Genomic DNA, 9,310 nt, shown 5'->3' on the forward strand with positions numbered 1-9,310 from the left:
CAGTCTGGAAGAGCAGCCCGGTCCCACGGCCGGCCGGGAACAGCGCGAAAAGTCGCCGCCACGGAGGGCGCACCTTGCGGCCAGGAGAGGCGAGGACAGAGACCTGCCTTCAGTGGCCCAGCCGCCTGTCCTGCTAGTCCTGGTCCTGAAAAAACTCCCTACCCTTGCGACCTTGCAGTGGGGCTGGGAAGGCTGGACACTGCTAGCATTTCCTAGCGCTCCGGGGGCCCACGGGTAGCGAGTGACGGGTCTGGCTCGGATTTCCCATCTCACTTCGTGGCGGTGAGGACTTTAACGACAGAAGAACAATAATGATGTAGGCAGCCCAGGGAGGCCTGACCAGGACCGGCGGAGGCGGCGAGGGCGCTCCCGCAAGCAGCCCTGCAGCGTCGGATCGCCTGGCGGGGACACGTGGGGCGCCCTCCCCGGGAGGACGAACGCCATCTCCCGGCGGTGCCCCTTACACGCGGTTTGGGCTCCCGGGCTCCGTAACGAGGTCTGCCCTGCGGGCGACAGGAGCCCTGACTCGCCAGGCAGGCTTGCTTCGCTGGGCCGGAGCGAGTCCCGGCGCTGCAGCCGGGTTTCCAAAACCGAGCGTGTGCCGGGGCCCGCGGCAGGGCTGGGAGCGCCGACCCGCGGGCCGCTGCCGGGGAAGCTCCCGCGCAGGTGCCCGAACCCGCACACACTGTTCGTTAACTTTCCCAAGGACGGGTCTTCTCTCTCTACAGGGCAGCTAATCTAAGTTCCGTCTTCCTTCGCCGTGGCAGGTCTCTTTCTGAAAGCCTGCAGGTGCAGAGAACGGGGTGGCGCGGGGCGTGCGGAGGTCTGCCCGGGGTGGACGCCGTCGGCGGACCCCCAGTCGCACAGCGATCCCGAACGCCCGGCGGGGCGCAGCGGCCCAGGAGCGCGCTTTTGGTTTCTGAGCGAAGCGGTTTTCTAGTTTGCATTTTTTAGTTCTTCTGAGTTTCCTTTGCGATTGTGCTCCCCCGCCTCGCGCTAGCCTAATCTCCCCCATCTCGGTCGCCCTGCGCTCGCAGTACCGTGGTTGGAGACGGGGGTCTGGGCGCTGGGGACACACCGGGCCGCAGGCGGGATCTGCTAGTGCGGCTGCCTCTGCTCCCTTCCCGGGCAAACACAGGGGTCGTCTTAGCCGCCTGCCTCCCACCCCCTCCGCACAGAAGGCTTCATTAGGGGGTAACGGAATAAAAGTCTCCCTGGTTTGTCTAGATTCGGGGTGGGTGGAGATGGGGGCCCCATCGCCCTGGCAAACACCACGTGGAGAGAAAAGTCAGTGTCTTGGGTCCCTAGGACAGTCCTTCACCAAGCCTAGATTGTCCTGTGTGTGTGTGTCCCTTCCACCCAGTGGCTGTCCTACTGAGCTCCTCGGGCCCCGCCCCAGAACCACACCTTGGTCTCTGCAACTGGCCCTCCTCCTTGCCACCAGACCATGTGCAGAGCAGGGCAGGAACATGGGCCTTGCAGGCTCGGAAGAAGCTTTAAGGGTCCGTATTTCACTCCCCACCTGCATCTCGAATCCTTGCCGAGTTCTCCCCTCCCCTCCCTTACCTTTAGTTACAAGCTCGCTCTTTCTCTGAGGTCAAATAATGGCGGACTGGACTGATATTCTCCTGCTACAGTGTAATCTTTTAGACAAACTCCTTAACTTTTAACTTAAGCTTTTCTCAGGTTCCACTTCTGCGGACTCCACAAAAACAAGACCAAAACTGAAACAATGATACCTGCTTGTCCTGCTTGTCTGGACTGTGGGGTGTTTGCCAGGATGCAAGACGGCCACGTTTTGTAAGCGCTTTGGAAAATTCCGGAGCACCCTAATATAGTGTAGGTGACCACGCAGACAGGGGCTGAAACTGTGGGGACAGGTGCCCGGTACCCATGGGACAGTGAGGGACTCTCTGATGAGCTTACAGACTGTAAACAGAAAGCTGAAACCTGCTGGTGACTGGCAGAGGTGATGTTCTGGGCTAAGTCCTCTTGGGTGTTTGAACTCTGTCCTGCTCTTGGCAGCAGCAACTTTCTGCAAGGAGCATTTTCCCGGAGACCCAGAAGCTTTACTGAGTGCTGTACTGGAGCGGAGAGCATGCCCTCAGTTCCCTTAAGAACTTCCAACGTCGCTCAGCCGAGGGTGTGCCGCTGCCGCAGGGGCCAACCAACCGCTTGTAGCAGTTGACCAGCTGTGCTCTGGCCTCATCTCTAAAACGGGGCTGTTGGCAGCTGCGTGATAGGGACAGCTGAGAGGAGGACACACAAAACGCCTTTGGAGCTGAATACTCTGCCTCTCTCCCAAACGCAGAGCTGAGGGTGCAGCTCCCCTGGGATCTCATCTGAGGTGGGTGCTGCTATTAGTCAGGCCAGGGTCTGAGGCAGAGGGCAGTGATGGGCTTGTCCCCAAGTCACACAGCTCAGGGTCCCATGCAGGCCTGAACATGGCACCCGGTGACTGATGTCCCACAAAACAAGGCACGCTTGGCTGTTTTGGGGAAGACTAGGGCTTGTCCCAGTCCCGCCACCTGCTATCTTCCTTTATCAGTTTAGTTTAATTTTGAAGCTGGTGGGGGAAGCCTACTGCGTTCGTCACCGGAAGCACTTTTATTAGAACTGAAATCTTCCAAGCTTGCATTTGCTACTTGAAAACGCTTTGGACGGTAATGAATATGGATGGATGGTGGTTTCCTATGAATATGGAGGAGCGGATGGGGTGCGTGGTGGATGGATTACTATTTAACATTAACCACTGGTAACCTTTCCTCCTCCCTGACTTCCCTGCAGGATTATCCCAGGAAGGGTCAGCCCCGGTTGCCTCTTTGTAAAATATGATTAGTCACTTCTTGCCACGTGCGCTTGCCCCTGGACCTTATTTGCCATCCTATATAATTATTAGAAGAATCTTTTAATTTTATTTGAAATTCTGAGTTGACACTTATGTCAAAGTGCCGTGACACAGCATTGTGTTTAATTTCTCTTTTGTTAGCCTCCTTTGGGCTCCTGAAGAATGATACTCAAGGGACGCTCCACCCTGTTCACTGTCTTACTGTCCCAGCTACTGTTGGGACCAACCCTCACGGCTCTGAGGGTCTGCCCTAAAGATAAAGGCATCGCACTGGGCCGCGTGTGCTCCTTCGCTGCCGCCGTGAAGGCTGTCTGGCGGCTTCGTCCCCCCTCAGACTGGGCTTGCAGGTCTCTTTGCATGTGCTGTTCCCTCTCTTCGACACGTCCTTCCCTCCACTCCTGCTCAATCGACTCCCGTTGCTTCTTTAAGATTCGACTCATGCCTTCCTCCTTGACCTTCGGCCACATGGAAGCTCCTGGTGCGTGACCCTGGCACCCCGCTCTGTCCTGCACTGCACCCCCTTCTGCTGCAAGTGTATTTAGATGTTTCCGTTCAATACTGGTTGGTCCGTTGTGTGTGATCATACATGTGAACTCTGCAGTCAGACCTCCCAGGTTCATGTTGGACAGCTCCTCCTCACGGCGGGGTAACAATATTGCCCCACTGCCGGGTTAAATGAGATACACCAGTCCCCATCAGCTTGCAGCAGCCCACATGGTAAATGTCAATATGACCGCAGTATTGCCTGTCTTCTGCATGAGCGAGCTCCTCATGAGCAGAGAGGGCTTTTGTTTTTGTTTTGTTTGTTTTGTTTTTTGAGAGATTTTTGCTTTAGGGCATGTATACTCACCAGAGAGACAGAGAGAGACAGAGAGATAGAAAGCGAGAAATCACCCCCCAGGGGTAATGGCCATGCTGTAAACCCTTCTCCTCCATTCTCCTCTCGGCATCTTAGGCTCGCACACACATGCGCCCAGCATGAGTTTAAGCCACCAGGTCTGGGATGCAAGCTGCGGCCGGCTACGTGGGAGTCCAGCGACATAGCTATTATGCTAACTGCTGGTCCCTGAGAGGGCCTTGGTAGTACCATTTCCTTGACACCTATAGGGGCTCGACATGTAATACGTGCTCAGTGGAGGCTTCAGGAAGGAGGAGCAAGGCAGAGTTTGTTCGTGAGGCCATCAATATGAAACGCCAGAACTGATTCTCAGCAGCAGGCCGGCGCTTCTGGGAGGCATCACACTGGGTTCTGCTTGGTGGAAAAGGAATAAACATTCCGTTGCCTTTACCCACAGGTGGGTGTAGACAAACCTGCTGGCCACACTGTCTGATGGTGCAGGAGACACCTAAGAGGCCAGCCCTGTAGCCTAGTGGCTGAGGGAGCTGGATGGCCAACTGTGCTTCCAGTCCTGGCTCCAGAGGTTCTAAAACATGCTGAGCTCTGTGTGTGTGTGTGTGTGTGTGTGTGTGTGTGTGTGTGCACGCCCCCAATCATGACAGGATGGACACATGGAGGAGACGGGACTGTGTTGTGACCACATTCCAGTGGAGGCCGCTTCCTCCCTTGCCCTCTCTGTCTGTCTCCCGGAGCACACATGCCCTCTGGAAATTTGGGGGGAGGAGAGCGAGACATGACTACGGTGTGAGACCCTGACCTGGCTGCTTTACAGGGGGCGTCCTGCTCGCGCCCCCCGCCTTTTCTCATTCAGTACTGAGCCTAGCGAAGCCAACAAGGTTTAGGTTGTAGGGCCACTTACCTGAATGAGACCCTGCTCTCTCTTCGCAGGTCACATGCTTTAAGACGCATTTGTCTAGAGAACCCCCCAAATACACTAAAACTCGTCACCTCTGGGTCTACCCCAGTCATGCCACTTTCTTTTTCTTTTTTTTTTTAAAGAGATTTTCTTTTTTTTCTTTTCTTTTCTTTTCTTTTTTTTGTTATAGGACCCATGTGCTGCGACAGAGGCAGAGAGACAGAAAGTGAGATATTCCCCGCCCCCCGCCCCACGCCCCGCCAGAGGGGAAGGCCATGCTGCAATCCCCTCTCCTCCATTCTCCTCTTGGGATCTTAGGCACGCATGCGGATGCACCCAGTGTGAGTTTAAGTCACTGGGTCCAGGACTCAAACTGCTATAGACTACATAAGAGTCAAGCGACACAATGATTATGTCATCTGCTGGTCCCAGTCATGCCCTTCTGACATAAATGTAGTTAATAACTCCCCAGTGCATTGAGCAGGGAGCACGCCCTGTGGGCCATCAGCACAGGGGCCCAGTACAAGCAAATCTCTCTTTATGGGCCTTCCAGGGTAGGGACGTGTACCTCACAGAGCTCCCTGTGAGCCCTCAGAGTAGGGGCGTATACCTCAGAGAGCTCCCTGTGAGCCCTCAGAGTAGGGGTGTGTACCTAACAGAGCTCCCTGTGAGCCCTCAGAGTAGGGGCGTGTACCTCACAGAGCTCCCTGTGAGCCCCCAGGGTAGGGGCGTGTACCGAGCAAAGCACCCATGCTGAGTACACGGTGTGTGCATATGTACCAAGTCCAGTGTGGACCTTTAGCATGGCCTTTAACTCCCTTCCGAACCTGGGAAGACGCCATCTTCCGCCATTTCACATGGCGCTTCACTGGGCTTCTTGCTGCTTTCTGTCTGCACCACACCCTGTTTCACCTCTAACCTTAAGGAACCTTTCCTCTTGGCCTAGAATGTCTCCCCCCTGTGCTTTTCAAACAGTTTAGCATCCTCAAAGGTCATGTCCTTGCTCTCCCAGGTCCCGCATAAACTAATGCCTCTCCACTCCCTGCTCCTGGACACAGCACAGGCTGTTTTAACGACCCTGTCCAGTGACTGCCTCTATGGTGATGTGAGGCCATGCTGGCCTTCCGGCTCACAGGGCCAGCTTGCCCCAGCCAGAGCAGCACTGTCCCTGTGAGTCTCATCACACGGTGGGTAGCCTCCTAGTTCAGGGAGGGGAAGAAGGGAGGAAGAGAGAAGGGGAAAAGGAGGGAGGAGTTTTCACAATAGATCTTACGATTTTGGAGGAGGGAGAGATTATTTGGGCTGGACAGAGAAGGGCCCTAAGCTTGACCCCCAAGACTAGGGAGATAACTTGAGTTAAAAACGACCAGCAGAACTGAAGCCATCACGGTTTGTGTTGACAAGACATCTGTGTGTGTAGGTTTTGTGCCTAGCTTGGTTCCAGCAGCGAGGGTTAAAAAAGCAAAATGGAAATCGTTGCAGCTCGCAAGCATTCTCCACGTATTTACTTTTTAAGCAACCGCTTCTAGAAACAATGGCTCTTTGTTTTCACAAATCATATATTGCTAATATCGCATAGCATTTTGAAAGGAGTCTTCACTATCACATAAAAATTAAAGTACTGCTACAGACCGGAAACTGGCAAATAATTCTTTATGAGCCACATTCTGCGACAGCCATTTGCGAAGATAGCATGTGAGTTCAATTTTCTTTGATACTGGCATGTGACATTGCAAAAATCAAATGCATTGTTTTTTGACAAGGTTTGAGGACTCGAATTTAGAAACGCACTTGGTATGGGATGTGGCTGAATTAATACTATTGAAATCGCGGTTATAAAGATTGATAAGGAAGGTTCATTCACTAAAAAATATAATGGCAGATGTAATAATGACGGCATTCATCATCTTTCAAAGGCATTTCTTAAGCACCCACAGGTACTTGGCAGTCTGCGGCGTGCGCACAAAGTTAGACAGACGTGGTCCCTATTCACCGGGAGCTCCCATTGTGCGCCGTCTTTGTTAGGAGTACAACTTTTCTACTTGTCACCCGGGCCTGAAAGACACTCTGTGTCATTATTTATGCTGTCTGGGTTTCTGATTTTCCAGGGGGGTTGTCTTTCTTCATTTTAATTATATACATGAAATGCTGTGCTACGCTGAGGAGACGGCTCTGCTGGGTGAGAGCGTGGCTGGGATGACCCTCCCAATCTCAGCCTCTGCAGGAGGGAGGGCGGCTCTTTGTGGGACACCGTCTTCACTACTCCTTGAGGTGCCATAGTGCTAGCCCAGCTCCTCTGCTGTGACCCCTGAACCCTCTCACATTGAGACTGGGAGCAAGACGGGGGCTGGGCTGCACCGCGTCCTCACTGAGCACCCTGTGGGCCCTGCCACCCCATCAGAGACAGACAGCTGTTGACTGACTAAATGGAGTGACTGAAGAATCTCCAAAGCGGTAGGTCCATGATGGGTCTCATCCAATTCGACTCCTGACATGCTTTGTCCTGGGCACACAGGTATGGGCTGAATTTCCTGATGTGCACATGGAGGGCTGCTAACCCGGTGAAGAGGCTGCCTCTCTGACACTGAATGGCGGGGACATTCTCCTGGAAGGGTGCTGTCAGCTGGCACTTGGTGGAGCAATGCCTGCCACCAGTGGCTCCAAACCATACTTAGTGGTAGGAGGAAGGCGCATCTAATTCACAGATTTTAAAAACACCATGCCTGGGGGATGCAGTCTAGCGACTAAGGGAACTGGATTCCACATGGCTAATCATGGTTTGAGTTTCAACTCCCATGGCAGCTTGGGAAACATGCCAGGCATGAGTCCCGTGTGCTCAAAACAGGACAGGATAGAATGACCATAGGGGGCGTTTGGGGATGCTCTGTCCCTCTCTCCTCTCTGTGATGCGCGCACAGGTCATCTGGCAAGTAAAAACAACGATGACTGGGTGTGGGAGCAGGGAAACGGCGGTGCTGAACCTCACTTCACGCTGTACTCTTGAGTTTTATGGAAGGCTGACATACAAAAGAAATTCATCCAGTTGAACAGTTTTGAAACTGATGTTGATTGCTCCTCAGGGGAGAGGTGACCTCTGAGTGCTCTAGATGCTTTCAAGGTGACCCTTGTTCCTTCAGATTAGCTTGCAGGCTCATTGGCAGAGCAGAGAGTAACAGGGCGGGTCTCTTTTATCACCTTGGCTGATAGGAACCTCAGCAACACGACTGTCCTTAAAAAAGGGAGCTTCTCTGCATACTTGTTTTCCCTGAAAGCAGAATTGTCTTACTTTCTCTTTTATTTTATCTTAATTCTATATGTATATTCTTCTTACAGGCTACTTCAAATTCAAGTTCTTTAAAAACTTACACACATGTACATAAAGGATTTTTGAACTGTTCATTAAAATGCATTTCATATAATATGTTCCATATTACGAAAAAACTATGAAATTTATTTTTTGCACAGAAATAATTTCATTTTTCCACAAGCTTGTTTTTTTAAGAGAGATTTTTCTTATAAGGTGTGTGTGCTTGCCAGAGAGACAGAGAGACAAAAAGCGAGCAATCACCTCCCAGAAGGGATAGCCACACCACAATTGCTTCTCCTCCATTCTCCTCTTGGGATTTTGGGCACGCACACATGCCCATCATGAATTTTAAACCACTGGGTCTGGGACTCAAACTATGGTCAACTATGTGGGAATCCAGCAATGCAACCATTACGCCATCTGCTGGTACCTCCACAAACTTTTTGAAGTCTCTTTGTGTGTGTATTTATATATAAATATATAAGTGTGTGTGTGTATTTATATATAGATGTGTGTGTGTGCGTACACACTAGTTATAAATGTGTTATATATGGTAGTTGCATATATATATAAAATCATGTGTGCATGTCTCATACATGTACATTCATGCACACACATATATGTGCACGCACACATGTATACAGCACACCTCTATTCAAACCATTCCTAAATCTCTCTGACACCCCTGATTGAGCATCTGCTATGACAGTGGTCAGGCAGCATTTGGTCCAAAGAGGAATCTGACCATGAGCAAGGTAGCTCCTTCCTGGATCCAGCTCACCTTTGAAAGGCTCCGACAGCCGTGACAACGTGACACACAGAGGGGTTTCTGGAGCACAGCAGAGGGGAGGAATCTTGGAGTTGCTTCTCTTGAGCTCTCCAGTCTAATCTCTCACCCACTTCTGTGCTTTGGCTCCATTCTCCTTCCGTCCACGGCCGTCTTTGCTAACTCACATCACCGTTGCTCCAGTGGCTTCGCACCTGACGTTTCCTCGTCAAGACTTCTCTGGTGCTTGTCTGACGTTTCTCCCTAAAACGTGATCTTTCTCCCAGGGGTCTCACCGTGGGCCTCCACTGCCCATGGTAGTCGAAGTAGTAGCTCATCTCCTGGAGGGGTGCTGTCAGCTGGCACTTGGTGGAGCAATGCCTGCCACCAGTGGCTCCAAACCATACTTAGTGGTAGGAGGAAGGCGCATCTAATTCACAGATTTTAAAAACACCATGCCTGGGGGATGCAGTCTAGCGACTAAGGGAACTGGATTCCACATGGCTAATCATGGTTTGAGTTTCAACTCCCATGGCAGCTTGGGAAACATGCCAGGCATGAGTCCCGTGTGCTCAAAACAGGACAGGATAGAATGACCATAGGGGGCGTTTGGGGATGCTCTGTCCCTCTCTCCT

The sequence above is a fragment of the Tupaia chinensis genome, unplaced genomic scaffold (genome assembly GCF_000334495.1).
Source record: "Tupaia chinensis unplaced genomic scaffold, TupChi_1.0 Scaffold000671_1, whole genome shotgun sequence".
NCBI lineage: Eukaryota > Metazoa > Chordata > Mammalia > Scandentia > Tupaiidae > Tupaia > Tupaia belangeri.